This window comes from Stenella coeruleoalba, assembly GCF_951394435.1.
Source record: "Stenella coeruleoalba genome assembly, chromosome: 15".
NCBI classification, from domain to species: domain Eukaryota; kingdom Metazoa; phylum Chordata; class Mammalia; order Artiodactyla; family Delphinidae; genus Stenella; species Stenella coeruleoalba.
The window spans coordinates 87,872,160-87,888,482 of NC_137161.1; the positions used below are offsets into that span (position 1 = coordinate 87,872,160).

General features: G+C 60.9%; 1 long non-coding RNA gene across 1 annotated transcript; it reads right to left on the bottom strand.

The window, feature by feature from the left end:
* Positions 1-13,224: 13,224 nt before the first annotated feature.
* Positions 13,225-15,139, bottom strand: LOC307197950. The gene is made up of 4 exons (XR_013831557.1): positions 14,937-15,139; positions 14,301-14,605; positions 13,466-13,704; positions 13,225-13,322 (listed from the first exon to the last, which is right to left on the bottom strand). It is a non-coding gene; the product is annotated as an uncharacterized lncRNA (long non-coding RNA).
* Between the last annotated feature and the right edge of the window lie 1,184 nt (positions 15,140-16,323).

Sequence of the window (16,323 nt, forward strand, 5' to 3'; positions counted from 1 at the left end):
CGATGGGGGCGACTCGGTGGCTGACCCTCTCCATTCCCCGGACGCACGCTGGGCCCTCGAGCGGAACCCGAGGCATTCGCAGGTGGCTGGGCTTCCGTGCAGCGTGGTGGCCTCGGCGGTCAGACGCCCACACAGCCCTGAAGCCTCCGGGAGCAGCTCCTCCAGCAGGAGCCGGCCACCGCCTCCTGGGACATGGTGTCCTGAGTTACGCAGCGTCACCTCCACCGGCCCCCTGGACTCAGGGAGGGGACACGGATCCCACCTCTGGATGGGAGAAGCGTCAGAGGATTTGCAGTCTTTTTGGAACCCTCTGCTGTCTCCTGCCTTCCGCAGCTCGGTCCTGACCTGAACGGGCTTTGGTCAGGGTCGGCCGAGCACTTGGTGCCGTACCTTGTGTCTCTACGTCCTGGGGATGGAGACCCCTCCTACCGTTCCAGGGTCCCGCTGTGGGGGCAGGCCAGCTCCTCCAGGAGGTGTGTCTCCCGCCGTGGTCCTGGTCCACGGTGTCCCCAGCCCCACGCACACATCAGGCACACAAACGTCTGTTGAATGAACGTGTGATTACCTCTAAACCCAAACAAAAGTCCTTGCAAGGATCGGAATGAACTGAATTGCTCACTCGGGAGTTCCAGGAACCTTAGATGGGCGCGAATACTGACAGCCAGAGGCGGAGCCGGGGGCCAGAGCCCAGGTTGGAGCACGCCCCCACCCGCCGCGCCCCCCAGACCCCCTCGCAGCCCTCCAAGCTGCCCGAGTCCGAAGAAAACTCGTAGTTTTGCTCTTGGTAGGATTATCGTTGTTTCCAAACACACTTCAGCTGACTTTTCATGCCTCAGAAGGAAAAGCCCCGAGCGAGTGGGCATACGTGGGAACTCCTAGGAACTCCTGCTTCGTTTTTTCTGTAGACTAAATAAACCATGACAGGAAAACGTCACTAATTTAGATAATCCCAGCGTAAATGCTCCAAGTTAGCCAGTGTCCGTGGAGTTCCCACACCAGGCGTTCTTCCTGGAGGGGTGAGGGTGGCTGGATGCTGCCCAAGGCCGTGGCCGCACCCTGGCGCTTTGGCCGGAGGGCTGGTTGGGAGGGGGGCAGTGGCCAGAGCCTGGCCAGCCCCCTCTGAGCTCGAGAGGTCATGCCCTCTGGCCCCGGGGGCCGGCTGCCGCTGCCTCACTTGTCTCCAGCTCCGTGGCCACCCGCAAGGTCCAGGCCCTGTGCTCATCTTGCCGCCGGCCTCCTGCTGGCTCCCGCTCCCCCTCTACCGCCACAGAGCCCAGCCCCAGATGCGCCCCACCCTGACCCACCCGTCCCGTTGCATCCGCCCTCGTCCTGGACCCCCAGTTCCTCCTCAGAGCCCGATTTTTCTGCTGTGCTCCCACCCCTCGCTGCCCCCACCTGCCCGGGGCCTGGCACGCAGCGGCCCGGCAAGAGGATGCTGTGGCGTGAAAAGAACCAAAGGGGGAGTCTCGGGCCTTCGAGGCGGGTGTGAGTCCAGGACCACCGGCGTGAGTAGGGGGCAGGTTTCGAGCTTCTGTGGCCCTGATGCCCCAGCCGCCTGGGGGGCAGGAGGGAGCTTCAGGGCTTCAGACTCCAGGACAGAGCTCTGGGAGGCCCAGAACCTTCCGGAATGGAATGCCCCGCCCGTGGGCGTTGACACCTCCCTGTGCGGGACCCTCAGTTAGCGTGTCCGACCCCACACGGTCGTGCTCAGGACATAGGGTGTGAACTCTGGGAGCCCCGAAGCATCCTCGGTGCCGGGAGGGGGATGGGGTCAGCAGCCCTGGTCCTGGCCAAGGGTGGCCTGGACCACACACTGTCCCCGCGACCCGGGGGGCAGGTGCGAGGGCGGGGGACCCTGTGTCTGGGCCCCCTCCTTTCAGCATGGAGCAGGAGGGTGTGGTCACCACCCACGGGGAGCGAGTGCTCTAGCACTGGGGCCCCAGGCCCTTCTGGGACCCTTGGGTGTGTGTGTCTGTCTCTGCGTCCTGGCAGGGGCGCCTTCGGACCCGGGCTGAGGGGCCCAGTGGACCCAGCAGAACCCGCCTCACAGGAGGCCACCAGGAGGGGAGGCTGGTGCCTTCACTGCTCGCTTCACTCACTGATTCACTCAGCCCTCAGTGAGCGCCCCCAGGGCCTGGCCAGGGCTCAGAGGGTTTCTGGGGTGGGCCTCTCCCCGTTCCCACTGTCCTGCTCTCGCCCCACTGGCGCTGGGGGCCCAGTGACAACCCAGAAGTGCCCTTGATTTCAGGGGGATTCGGCCTTGAGCAGGCAACACCTCGACACAGAACGGCCACCCGAGCAGAGCAGCTGGGCTGTGCGGAGGACGGGGCCGTGCCTGGCCCCGCTGAGCCCCTCAGGCCCGCTGCCCTGGGCCTGCCCAGCAGCCCCGCGGGGCCGTTCCCAGGCGGGGAAACGAGCTCAGAGAAGCGAAGTACGGATGGCCGCCCAGCGGCGAGAGTCGACCTGCTGGGGACCGGCTAGGGGGCCGGGTAAGGCCTGGAGGGGTCAGGCTGGGCTGGAGGGCCGGGCTCACGGCCCCTCCATCTCCGCTGCCGCTGGTTACCAACCCTCCTGTTCTGGTCTGGCCCCCACCCAGGAGAGCCGGCCGGGCCCCTCCTCAGGCGTCCCCTCACCACCATGCGGGGTACATGCCCAGCCGCGCACGGAGGCCGGGCGGGGCGGTGCAGCGCGGCATGCGGTGACCTCCTGGGCCCCTGGGCCCTCCTCCCTGCCGTCCAGGTGCTGCGCTGGGAGGCCTGGGTGAACCAGGCCTATCCTTGTCTGGGCCTCCAGGGCACAGCAGGGGCCACGGACCCGTCCACTCCCACGTCCAGCCTGAGAATCTGGGAGTGCGTGGGGCCGAGGGGGGCCTGGCACATTCCACTGAAAAAACACACAGGTCATTCCCACAACTCTGCAAATGCTCGCTGTTGGGGCCGGGGTCCCAGCGGCCAATGGGCAGACAGGCCCTGCCCAGAGTTCTGATGGGCATGTTCTCTGGCTGGGCTCTGGCCACCCCAGGACAGCTCCTCAGAAGCAGAAACACAGAACCCACTCTGGGAGCAGCAGGGGAGGGGCGTGGGGAAGGAGGGGTTCCTGGGGAAGCAGGTGGAAGGGCACGGCTGCATGCAGGGCTGCACGGGAGGAAGGACGCTGGCGCATGTGGACTCTGTCCTGCTCCCAGCACCTGGGGGCCACACCCCGTCCAGCCCCATGTTGGGGCCACGGCCAGGGGAGGGAGACCATGGAAGCAGCCGGAGCTGGAGGCCGGAGGGGCCGCCCAGGTGAGGGGTGAGAATGTGGCCCCAGGGAATCCCCACCACAGGCAGAGGCGCCCCTCCTCCAGGGAGGCCACCAGGAAAGCCCTTGCTCAGTCGCTTCCTGAAGCTGGAACACCTGCGAAGGGAGAGGACAGGAGGTGCAGGGGAGGTGGGGTCCTCTGCTGGGTTGACGCTGACCCCGTCACGGTCGGACCTGAGCGAGACTGCCCTGTGCTGGGCCCTGGCTAAGAGGGGATGCTGGGAGGTGCCGCTTCCCTTCAGGCCCGGAGGGAGGTCCATGGGGAAACCCCTCCCCTGGCTGAGAAGGTGCCCCCTCCCTCCCTGCCCAGACTCCTGGGTGGCGGGGAGTCTGCAGATTCCCAGACCCAGTCTCTGGGGCCAGGTGGAGGTGATAGGGGGCGGTGGTGTTGGGGGGGAGGGAAAGGGGGGACCGGAGAAGGCAGCGAGGGGGGACGGGGAGCGGAGGGGGAGGCAGGGTGAGGAGAGGAAGCCAGAGGAGGGGTGGGAGGCGGCAGAGGGGGAGGGGAGGCAGAGGAATTGAAAGTACATTCCAGACGGGTGACACACAGCTCTGCAGTGCAGGGCAGGGAGGGGGGCTGGCGGAGCTGCCCTTCACAGGAAGGTCCCTGCGATCCAGCTCCCCTGAGAGAGAGATAAGATGGGTGGGGCCAGGCTGGAGGAAAATTCCTGGCCTGGGGAGCCCTGCTACTGGCTGCCATCCTTCAAGGCTCTGCTCGAGTGCCACCTCCTCCTTGAAGCCTTCTTGGATTCATCCCTGGCTCCCAGGATCAAGAGGGGCCACTGGGGAGCCTGGCTGCTTCTCCTCCTGACAGATCTGGGCTGGCCGGGAGCTGCAGGCCGTGCCCAGGCTGGTCCTCACACCGGCTGAGCGCCTAAGGGAGGGCCTGCCTGGGAGGGCCTGCCTGGGGTGTCCACTCTCGCCCACTGGCCTCCGTGGTTTCCTCGGGGCTGGGCGTTGCTGTCTGGAGCTTGACGAGCACTGGCTATTTTAGGGCCTCCCGTGACCCAGCTCATTTCTGCCACACCCTTTGGTGTCGGTGCTGACACCCTGTCTCCTCCTGCAGGTGGGTTAGCCCTCTACCCACGGGCCGGGCGGCAGGTAGGACAGGTGTGTGGGCTGCTCCTGCCTCAAGCCCAGAGGTGGCAACGGGCGACCAGGGGATCAGAGCTGAGTGGCGGGGGTCTTGGGGGGAAGCTTCTGAAGAGCCATCCTGGCTGCCTCGGCCAGGCCCCTGGCCACTCCTTCCCTTGGGTCTGGAAGAGGCAGGGCGCCCACTTCTCAGGCCGCGTGGTTTGTAGGCCCCTGAACTGCTTCTGAGAGGCCAAGGGGGTGCCCGGTGCTGGAGTCCCCCCACGTGCCGGTGCCAGTGGGCACCTCTGCGTCAAGGGGGGCCCTGGTGATCCCCCATTCCAGGTGGAGTAGGGCTGGTCGGAGTCACCAGTGGATGGTGTAGAAACGACGGTGGGGATTTCCCAGGACAGGCCGTCGGGGCGCCGCTCGCTCTGGAGGAAGAACTGAGGCCTCCGGCCCACAGCCACGGAGGAGCCCCCACTTCCCGTCAGGCCGATAGACAGAACCACCAGCCGAGCCGCTCTGAGACCCAGACCTACGGGAGGGCGAGCTCTCCTCCCTGGGCCGTGCTTTCACTCTCTCGGTCTTGGGGTCACTTGCTCCGTGGGAATAGGGAGCTACAGCAGATGTTATCCTCCCGGGAAACTGAGGCCCGGGGGTGACCTGACTTACACACTGAACACGCTCAGAAGAATCGGGGCCCGGATTCGGGCTGGGTCCCTCGGTGCTGAGCTGCCCTCACACAGGACCCTGCAGCCGTGCTGGAGTTCTGGGGTCCTTGTCAGACACTCGGCGACATCTGGAGGCCTCTCCTTGGCCACGTCGGGCCCAGCGGCCTGGTCTCGTGTCCGAAGGCCATGCGGCTCCCCGAGGTGTGTGGCAGAGCTGTGCGGGATCAGGAGGCCAGGCTGCCTTTGGAAAGCGGGTGGTCCTGAGTCCAGGGATCTCTCGGGAGGCAGAGCGGGGCTGGGCCGGGACAGACCCCCAGGTCTGCGGATGGAAAGCGTTTCTGGGCTCCAAGGCTGCCTCTCTCCATGGCGTGCGCCTGCCTCTGCCCACGTCAGCTTTGCCAGAGGGGACCTGGCGGGGAGGACAGACTTACTTATAAGCTGTCATCTGTGGCAGAGCTGTGTCCTCATCACCAGGGGCTGGGCTCACCCCGGAGCCCGACCAGCGCTTAATTCTACATGAGGGTGGGCACTGTTTAAGCATCTCCTGGTGGGCTTCTCCATCCTGGAGCGTATTAGGGTAACTTTGGAGCAGAAGTGACCTGGGCGGATTCACGTCTGAAAGGATCACTAATTAGCTGTGCAGACTGGGGGCGCTGGAGGAGGTGGGAGGTTGCACAGGATAAAGGGCAGGGGTGGGGCTGGGGCCAGCTCAGTGGCATGGACTGGGGACTGGTCAGGTTTCAGAGACATTTTGAGGGCTGAGTCGACGAGGTTTCCAACCAGCTCAGACGATCCGTGCGAGAGAGAGCTCCCGGTCGGCTCTGAGACGCCTGGTCCCAGCAGCGGGGGGCATGGTATCCCCGGGAACCCAGAGGTGGGTCTGGGGGTTTGTCTTGGTTGGGTCAAGGTTGACTCATCTGTGGGGCTCCCAAGAGGAGGAGGTGCTGGACTGAAGGGCCCTGGCGTTCAGGAGGGGGCTCTGGGCTGGAGATCCCACTGTGGAAGGGTCAGCGTGGAGGCAGCGTGGCAGCCCGTGAGGCTGGGGGGTGCTGCCCAAGCCGGGGGCGACAGGAAAGGCCCTGGACCCGCCAGTGTGCAGAGGTCGAGACTGGGCCTCTAGGGAGGACACTGCCCCCAGGACTGGCCTGGGGAAGGGGGCTCCCGTCCAGGGTAAGTGGGTGCTGGTGTCCCGGGCGCAGAGGGATCCTGCGGGGCTGCCGCTGTCCCCAGACCCAACAGGTGTGGCCCTGCTGCCCGTGGCTGCCCCGCCCAGGGCTCCTGTTGCAGGGCTGTCGGAGCAGTGCTGCTCACTGAGCATCTGCTGTATACCAAGCATGGCGTCTCTGCAAACGGCACCCTGTGCAGCCCTTTCCGTCACCGGCGGTGGGACACCGGCTGCGTTCGGCCACACGCCCAGCTCTGTGCTCAACACGTCTCCGGCATCACCCTTAACATCTCGAATCTCCTTCTGCTGTATTGCCCACTCTGCCTTTGAGGCCAACAAGGCTCAGAGGGGGAAGCACTTGCCACACGTCGCACAGCCGACAGGGGTGGAGCTGTCCTCGAACCCAGGACTCGCTCCCCGGGCCCTGGGCCTGGGCTCTGTCCTGCCTAGGATGTAACTGCCCCCGAGGCCCCACGGCGGGGGGCGCATGGAGGTGTCGAGAGGCTACAGGGCCTCCTCCACACCCCAGGGGTGCCCTCAGGTCACAGCAGGACGAGGAGCAGACCATGTGGCGTACTTTGCTCTCTCTTGTTGAGAAAAACAGCTACAGACAAAGAGGCCTCCTCCAGCCGCCACAGGCCAGGCCCCAGCCACCTCCCCTCAGAAGGGCAGCCACGTGTCCAAAGGCGGAAGGAGGTGGTCCGCATCACTCCGAGCAGAGGTGTGAGCCCCAAATGCCAGCACCCCTCCCAGGGTGCTCCAGGGGGCCGGGGCAGGGCAACGCCTCCCAGGGAGGCTGGGGGCAGGCAGGGGGTGTGTGGTCTCATCTACCTGGGGGCTAAGGGCGACCCAAGGAGTCCTGGGTACTTGGTCCAGCCTGGCCAGTGGGAGCATGTGTCCACACCCCTGGCTACAGTCAGTGTCCCAGACGGGGCCAGTGAGATGAAGCCCTGAGAATTGTGGGGCTGGGAGGGTTCAGTGGGTGCTGCCTTCCACTGCGGAGAAAGTGGGAGATGAGCCTCTTGATCCAGCCACACCTGAAGCTGCTCGCTCCTGGCCCAGCAGTCACCTTCTATCTCCTTGGGCATTTTGCGTTGGGTTCTTGTCATAAGAGGTCTGATCTACAGAATTGGAAGCGGGGGGCTGGGCTGTGACTTCTCTTCCTGTCTGGAAACTCACATTCCGGGAAATGACAGGGAGTGGGGGGGGGCCTCCTGTTGGGCCCCTGACCCAGGACTTCCCTGACAAGGACAAAGGGTGTCTCCTCGCCCACCTCCTCCCTTCTGAGTCGCCGGGCCAGGGTCTGATCGCCCTGTTTTTGCACGAGGCCGTTTACGGGTCTCGTCTGTGATCCGGAGCCCTACGTGTGCAGGGGAAGCTGTGTGCGGCTGGGTCCCGGTGTGGCAGCTGAGAGGGGTGGTATCTTCACGTCCCACACACCACGCACGTGTCCCCTGAGCGGAGGGGTCACAGTCGTGACATCGACTGGCCATGTCTGTCCTGTTCAGGCTGACGGAGGAGTGTCTTCTCGCAGCCACAAATAGTGCACAAGACTTGGGGGGGGCCTCCTCCGTTCTCGCTGTCTCCTTCCTTGCTACCCTATTTCCCCCTCCCCCCTCCCTCCTTCTCTCCTGCTGCCCTCCCTGTGCCCTCTCTCCCCGTCCCCTCCTCCCCTCCCCCCACGTCTTGGCCTCCCCTCTCCTCCCCAGGCCTCCTGGCCTCAGGGAAGCCGCCTTCCACTCCCCCAGTTGCTTCCCCTGGGGCGTGCCCAGTGGGCCAGGCCTGCGTGTGGAAGCCTCTTTTATAGGAAAGTCCTTTGCCCCAGACCTCACTTGGCCCCGGAGGGCAGGGGTGGGGATATCCCGGCTGCCCCAGCCAGAGGACACCTGCCCCCAGGAGGACTCGTTGAGCCACCCCCGCCCAGACCATCCCCGTCCCTCCCCCAGAGGCCAGCCCACCAGGCCAAGGGCGCTGCCGCAAGGCAGCCCTTCCCTCCCGCGCCAGGCCGGTGGGAATGTGGCCAGGCTGACGGCACGGCCACAGGAGAAGAGGCCACGATGCTCTCGGGGGTCTTTACATCACTTCTGCATTTTCTTTCCACAACAGCTCTGGAACCGAAGTATCATCGTCCTGTTTTCCCCGATGGGGAAACTGAGGCTTGGAGCTGTGATATGATTTGCCCCGTCACAGGGTCAGCAAGAGGCTGAAGCCAGGCTCAGCTGGCCCTTGGATGGCTGTCCAGGGCTGGCAGTTTGGATGAGGGGAGGGCTTCCTGGAGGAGGAGGACCACCTGGCAATGCTGTCAGTTCAGAGGGAACTTGAGGCCCAGGTAGGGTGGGGACTTGCCAGCCCCCAGCCCAGAGCCATGGCTTCTGATTCCCACATGTCTCTTTTCAAATAGAAGCCACTGAGTTTCTTAGACAGAATATTAGTCATCGCAGGCCTGGACGCTGGATTAAAAAGATGCCAGACAAGCAGCCCCGCCCCCCACCAACCTCATGGACCATGCTGCATCTCTGCTAACGCTTAGAAAATCAGGGCTCCAGGAATCCCACTACTGGGCATATACCCTGAGAAAACCATAATTCCAAAAGAGTCATGTACCACAATGTTCATTGCAGCTCTATTTACAATAGCCAGGACATGGAAGCAGCCTAAGTGTCCATCGACAGATGAATGGATAAAGAAGATGTGGCACATATATACAATGGAATATTACTCACCCATAAAAAGAAACGAAATTGAGTTATTTTTAGTGAGGTGGATGGACCTAGAGACTGTCGTACAGAGTGAAGTAAGTCAGAAAGAGAAAAACAAATACCGTATGCTGACACATATATATGGAATCTAAACAAACAAAAAAAGTCCTGAAGGACCTAGGGGTAAGACAGGAATAAAGATGCAGACGTAGAGAATGGACTTGAGGACACGGGGAGGGGGAAGGGGAAGCTGGGACGAAGCCAGAGAGTGGCATGGACATCCATACACTACCAAATGTAAAATAGCTAGCTAGCGGGAAGCAGCCGCAGAGCACAGGGAGATCAGCTCGGTGCTCTGTGACCACCTAGAGGGGTGGGATAGGGAGGGTGGGAGGGAGGGAGACGCAAGAGGGAGGGGATATATGTATACATATGGCTGATTCACTTTGTTATACAGCAGAAACACACCACTGTAAAGCAGTTATACTCCAATAAAGATGTTAAAAAGAAGAAAGAAAGAAAGAAAATCAGGGCGCTCAAAACCCGGCAGGAGAAAACAGGGGTGAGAGTACAGGACACATCACCAGAGCTTCCACGTGGCAGGAAACCATCCTCACAGCCGCCACCTGAAGGAAGGATGCCATTTCTAACCAGAGGGGAAGGGTTAAGAAAACACAGTCTGTTCACACCTGGGGTTTTAGGTTGTTTCCAACTCCTGCTTTTTCAAGTTGCACTGCCCTGAACCCTTTAGTCTGTGGCCGTTCTGTATGTGGGTCATTTTCTTAGGCTAGGTGCCCAGACGTGGGATTATGGGGTCAGGGACCATGGCCACTTTCACGGCTCCTGATCCAAGTGGCCGCCAGCTCTGACCGCGGCCAGCAGCCGCTGGGAAAGCAGCTCCCACAGCCCCTCCCCTCCCGCTCGGTGTCCCCCCGCCATGGGAAACAGCGGACCCTGGGCTGCGTTTTCATTGTTGGCCGGCAGTAGAGTGTCTCCATGAATTTGTCCCCATGTGTTGCTTTTGTGCATCTTCCCTGGTCTTCTGACGAGAGAACATGAGCAAAGACCCCGGCAGATGATGTGATTTAAAGATTTCCTGATACACTTGTTCTGTGCAGATGAAAATACACAGGGACAGTGGAAACATGATTATAACACGCAACTGAAGGATTCCCTTTGTTCAGGTTTTTAAATTTTTTACCTGTTTTCAACTTCTGTGCTGTCAAATCTGACAGTCATTTTTGAACTTTAAAAATGTGACACATAGGGCTTCCCTGGTGGCGCGGTGGTTAAGAGTCCGCCTGCAGATGCAGGGGACACGCGTTCGTGCCCCGGTCCGGGAAGATCCCACATGCCGCGGAGCGGCTGGGCCCATGAGCCATGGCCACTGAGCCTGCGCGTCCAGAGCCTGTGCTCCGCAACGGGAGAGGCCACAACAGTGAGAGGCCCGCGTACCGCAAAAAAAAAAAAAAAGTGACTCATAGCAAATGTGATTTGTTCTATGTCTTCTAGAGCTCTGAAAGTTCCCTGCCTTCTAGAAGTCTGATCAACTATGGGAAAACTAGAAAATACGAATTAGCAGTTTTTCATAACTTTCATTTTGAAAAATTTCAATCTTATAGAAAAGTGGTAACAATAGTACAATGAGTGGCTGGTGCCCTTCACCTGCGTTAAGCACCCACTTGCTCTCCCCACCTGGGCTCTGCCATCCATCCACCTGCCATCTATCTGCCATCTACCACCCGTCTCCCCACTAGGTATCTATGTATCTTCCATGTATGTATGTATACACATATGCACCCATCCATCCACCCATCCATCCATCCACCCATCCACCCATCCATCCACCCATCCATCCATCCATCCACCCATCCATCCATCCACCCATCCACCCATCCATCCATCCACCCATCCATCCACCCATCCATCCATCCATCTACCCATCCATCCATCCATCCATCCACCCATCCATCCATCCATCCACCCATCCATCCATCCATCCACCCACCCACCCATCCATCCACCCATCCATCTATCATCTGTCACTTCCACTCCCCACTCCCTGAACCATGTGAAAACAAGCTGCAACATCCTGGCGCTTCACCCCAGGTACCACAGGTCTCCCAAGGACAAGGAAGTCCTCCTGCATTACTGTGACACCATCACCACACCTAGCAGTTTGACTTGGATACGATAACGTAATATTTCTCTGGTGGATCCAGTTATGTCCTGAGAGCTGCTTGCTGGTCTGGACGGAGGAGCCAGTCCAGGACCGGCAGCCGAGCTGACCGTCCTGCCTTTTCAACCCCCATCGGCCCCAACAACTCACTCCCCGTGTTCTCTTCCTGACAGTGATATTTCTGAAGCATCAGGAGCAGGTGTCTGCTGGACCCTCTCTGAACCTGGGTGCGTCTCCCCTTCCTCAAGGCAACGGTGTTGGTGAGAACGCTGCAGGGGAGGGCGTGGACCTCCACCAAGACACACGTGGTTGAGTTTGTTCCAAAGCATTTGTTTAACAACTTATTTTCTCAATCCATTGAAATGTATTTAGTGGCGAGGGGAAGTGAGGGTTTAGTCAGGCAGTTTCTCTAAACTGCCCCAGTGGCATTTAATAAATCACCCTTTCGATTCCTCTAGAACAGCCTTTTCTGGGCGCTTTGGTCTGAGAGCCACGCTGCTCCGATCACCCCAGCTCTGTAGTACTGCACCTTCCTTCTCACACTCACAGCCCCTGGTCTTCTTCACTCTGGAAGTTTCTCTGCTCACCCCTCAGCCCCGCCTCTACGGGCCACTTTGATTCCTTGCTCCCTGTGAGCCGAGGTCACCTGTGTGCGGATCCACCAGCCCTCGTCTGACCTGTACCTTCTGCTCCAGGGAGGTGCTGGCTTCCCCGACGTAGGAAGCCTTTGCCATCCGGTGAGCCCGTCTCTCTGGAGGACACCATCTCACCACCTTTCCTCCAGGAGGCCTGGAAAGCCAGTGAGGCGTGTCCCCCGACTTGCCGTGAGCCCCAGGCTCCGACCTCTGCCTGCGGGGCTGGGGGGGGGCGGGGTGGGCGAGCCCTGTCCAATCTGAAGGCCAAGGGGGAATGTAGGCCCCTCCCACCCCATCCACAGTCAGGACAGAGGGACAGGGCCTGCAGGCGGCCCCCAGGGAAGGAGATGTGGGTTAGCTATGGGTTCAAGCCAGGTGATCAGCCAGACGTGAACCCTTGGAATTGGCCATGAGTCCTAAAGACCCTGGGAGTTGGTGGTGGTGGGGGGAGCGGTTAGCTGCTTTGGCCTGGCAGGCTGGCAGGTGGCCGGTGGTCAGTAGAGTTTCTGTTTATGTCTCTACATGTTGTGTCCCCGCCCACAGCCTTCCAGTGGCCTCTGTCCCCCTAGAACAAATCCACATCCCTAACTTGGTCTTAAGGCCTGTGTGACCTGCTCACGGCCCACCTGTCTGTCCCAGCCCATGCCCTCCTACCACCCCCTCTTGTTGGTCCTCGACAAACCAAGCCGGTTCCTGCCTCAGGGCCTTTGCACGGGATGCTGTGACCTCTGCTTAGAATGCTCCATCCCGATCTTCTCATCACTGGCTCCTTTTCTTTCTTTCTTTTTTTTTTAAATGAAATAGCTCTTTTTATTTATTTATTTTTAATTAAATAAAGCCCATTGTGGTGTGTGGGCTTCTCATTGCAGTGGCTTCTCTTGTTGCAGAGCATGGGCTCTAGGTGCGTGGGCTTCAGTAGTTGCGGTGTGTGGCCTCAGTAGTTGTGGCATGCAAGCTCTAGGGTGCATGGGCTTCAGTAGTTGCGGCGCGCGGGCTTAGCTGCTCCGGGGCATGTGGGATCTTCCCGGACCAGGGCTTGAACCCACGTCCCCTGCATTGGCAGGCGGATTCTTAACCACTGCACCACCAGGGAAGCCCCGCACTGGCTCCTTTTCAAACAGGCCTTCCTGACAACCCCAGATTCCTGACCTGGAAGAGTGTACACTTACTTGTCACTTGTTTATTGCTCCCTGAAGAGACTGTGTGTTCCATGAGGGCATCGTGTTAGCGCTGCATCCCTGTGCCGCGCCCAGTGCCTGGCACAGAATATCTGTTGCGTGAACGAGTGAATATTTCCTCAAGTGGCCCTGTGAGTTGGCTGCTACCCAGAGGAGGCAGCTGAGGCTCCGAGGTGCTGAAGAGTTTGCTCAAGGTCATACGGCAGATGAGGCAACGGGGGTGGGCAGAGCTGCCCCCCAGCTCTGCTGCTCTCCAGGTCCTTCAGGATTTTCAGGGCAGGACATGCGCCCCCCGCCCCCGCCGCCCCCTACACCCACACTCACCTGCTTAGCTCCACCAAGTAGATATGAGCTCCGGGTGTCTAGACCAGCCTTGTCCAGTAGAAACGTCATTAAAGCCACATACAGAATTTAAAATTTTCTAGTAAACACATTAAACAAAGGAAAAACAAACGGGTGAAATTAATTGCAATCATACAGTTTACTGAACTCAATATGTCAGAATCTTATCATTTTAACAGGTGATTAATGTCAAAATTATTGACGAGAGATTTTACTCTTCACCTTCATACCAAGTCCTGGGCGCTGTGTGTGTTTTACACTAACAACAGCACGTCACAGCTCAGACCGGCCATGTTTCAAATGCCCGATGGCCTTGCGTGGCTAGTGGCTCCTGTCCTGGACAGTCCAGATCTGGCGTCGGTTCCTGAAGCCCCCCCGGTGCTCCTTCCCTTAGGTCTTTATTCACAAAATAGCCACGAAACGACTGCGGGCTCATGTGCTATTTGAGACTCCATTGCTGTCTGTGTATTGAAAAAGGAAAATAAAAATGTCTAATAGAGAGTTAAAATCAGCATTGAGAGTGCCCTCCTGGGCTGCTGGCTGCCTCATCTCCCTTTCTGGGGAGGCTGGACTGGAAAGGCCTGATCCCGAGCCTGGGCCTGGGGCGGCCTGAGATGACGACTTAATTAACACCCGCCCGGCACTTTTGATCTTCAAGGAGCGGTGCCCACTCAGCTGAGGCTGCTCCTGGATTAATTGCCCTGAACCAAGAAATCCTTGCCCAGAGATAAAGGGAAATATGCTGTTTCGTCATTACAAATTGCTCTGAAATCTGCTCTGGCACCCGGCAGAGGCCTGGGTCTGAACGCCCCGCTGGCCCCCACCTGCACCACCCAGACGAAAGCAGCTGGGCGGCTGTGCCCTTGCCTTGGGGCACCGGGCCCTGCGCGTGTGCGCAAGGCTGCTGCCTTCGTGGGCAGGAGGCTCAATGGCGGGGGGCAGCCGGGCATGGTAAGGTTATCGGCCCCCACTTTTCAGATGAGAGAACAGACTCAAGGCAGTGCGGGGACAAACCACCCCAAGGCCAAGGTCAAGGGGCAGAGGGCAGCTAGAGCACCTTGGGACTGGGGATCAGGTGGACGTGGGCTCCAGTCCTGATGCCTTCACTGTCAGGTGGCCACATCATCCGGCATGCCTGTCTGAGGAGTGCAGGACAAGCCGGCCCGAGGGTCCCCTCTGGAGCACAGGAAGAGCCCGTCCAGAGCTGCCACGGCCCAGGAGCGACCGTCTCAGACAGCGTTCTGCGGCTGTGGGCAAATGCCTGACTTCCTGGTATCTGTCAAATGGGAGGTGGGGCAGCTCTCCACTCCCAGGGGTCACTCAGGGACCGAGGTGCCCAGTAGATATTAGTCATGACTCCCACTGTGAAAACAATGGTGAGAGCAATAATGGAGCGCCGACTGGTGCCCGGTCCCAGGCAGGCACTGCACAGGGCAGAGCGGGAGTGGGGTGAGGGGGGCTTGTAGGGTGAAATGCTGGCTGCGTACCACCAAGTGCTGGGCTGGCTGACAGGTCCTTACTGACGCCCCCCGCCCACCACCTCTGAGGAACGGCCAAGGCCCTTCCCTCTCCTCCCAGGGTGCGGGGGCCATGGGCGGTGCCGGAGGGAACCCAGCGAGGGGCTGACGGCCAGACAGTTACCCCAGCTGCGCCGGGAGCCCCCCTTTGCGCCTATTCGGAGCACCTGACTCACCTTAATTATAGGTCCGCGGCACGTCGGGGCGCGCCGGGGACGCCCGAGATAGTCCGGAAGCACCGGCTCCGGGGGCGACCGGACATCCCGGGCAGCCAGGTGCGCCTTCAACGCCCACCGGCACCTCCCCACCCCGACCCGCGGAGCTCCCCGCAGCGCCCCCTTCTTCCGCCAGGGGCCCTCTGGCTGGCCTGGGGGCGCCCGCAGCCTGCCCGGGTCACGTGTCCCGGGTGTGGGGTCCGAATTTTGTGTGTGTGTGTGTGGGGGGGCGGGGTCGGGGAGGGGGGCGCACGCGGGGGGGGGGCGCACGCGGCGGGGGGGGCGCACGCGGGGCGGGGAACTGGCCGGGGGTCTGAGCCGGCCTCCCGCCCTGGGCGGGGATGCCCCGCGGAGCCTGCAGCGCCGCGCCCACGCGCTCAGCACAGCCGCCCACGCCTCCTCCGACTCCAATGTATATTTAGCATCTTTATCAAATGTTTGCAGTGAACCGTGCGAACCGCCTAATAGCGGCTGGAAGTGAAACTCGATTCCCGGACAGAAAGGAGCATGTGACCGCGCCTGAGCTGCAAGGATCGCCGACAGGGGCAGGTGCTGGAGCCCCACGCGCCCGGCCTCCGGAGTGAGGTCCCCTCTCCCGCCGAGCATCCGAAACCGCCTTCCCACTTAGCCCCCTTCTCCAGAGATGAGGACGCCAGAGTCTGAAACGGGGAGGAGTGTCGGGGAGAGGTGCCAGGGCTGGGGAGTCCACGCGTGCGTGGGTTCTCATCCAAGTTGGTGACCTCTTGGTCAAGACAGTCCAAGGTCTAGGAAACAGCTTCTAGGGATCTATTTCTGCCAGTTTCTTCCGAGGATCCGGGGGGAGGGTGGGGCGGGCTGGGTCGGGGGTCCCTGTCCCACCCCAGGGCAGGCCTTGGTGCGCCAACGCGCGTCGTGCCCCGAGTCTCCCCCCAAAACGGCTGTCGCGCGGCTGCACAAGTTTGTGCCACCCTCGCGCAGCCGCTGTTGTCGTGGTCGCTATGACGACGCGCCGCGGTTTTATTTTTAATAGCGGCCAGCGATTAGAAGGATGCCTGCGCCGCCCCCCCGCAGATCTCCAGTCCCGGTGGTGGATGCACCCAGGCCTGCCCCTCTCCCCGCCTAGCTTTGGTTGGAGCTCCCGTAGAAGGCGCCCCCCACCCCCGTTTCCGCGTTCCCAGATCTCCTCCCCTCCGCCCCAAACTCGAACTGAGAGCCCCTGAATTGCCAGGCCGGGATGGGGCACAGAGGGAATCACCCTTCGAGGTTTGCTCAAAGGTGGCGGGACACCCAGGAACCAGCGAGCCTCTGTACAGAGGTTAGAGCCGGAAGGGCCCCTGCCCCCACCCCCCCTGCAATACAAGGTGACCTT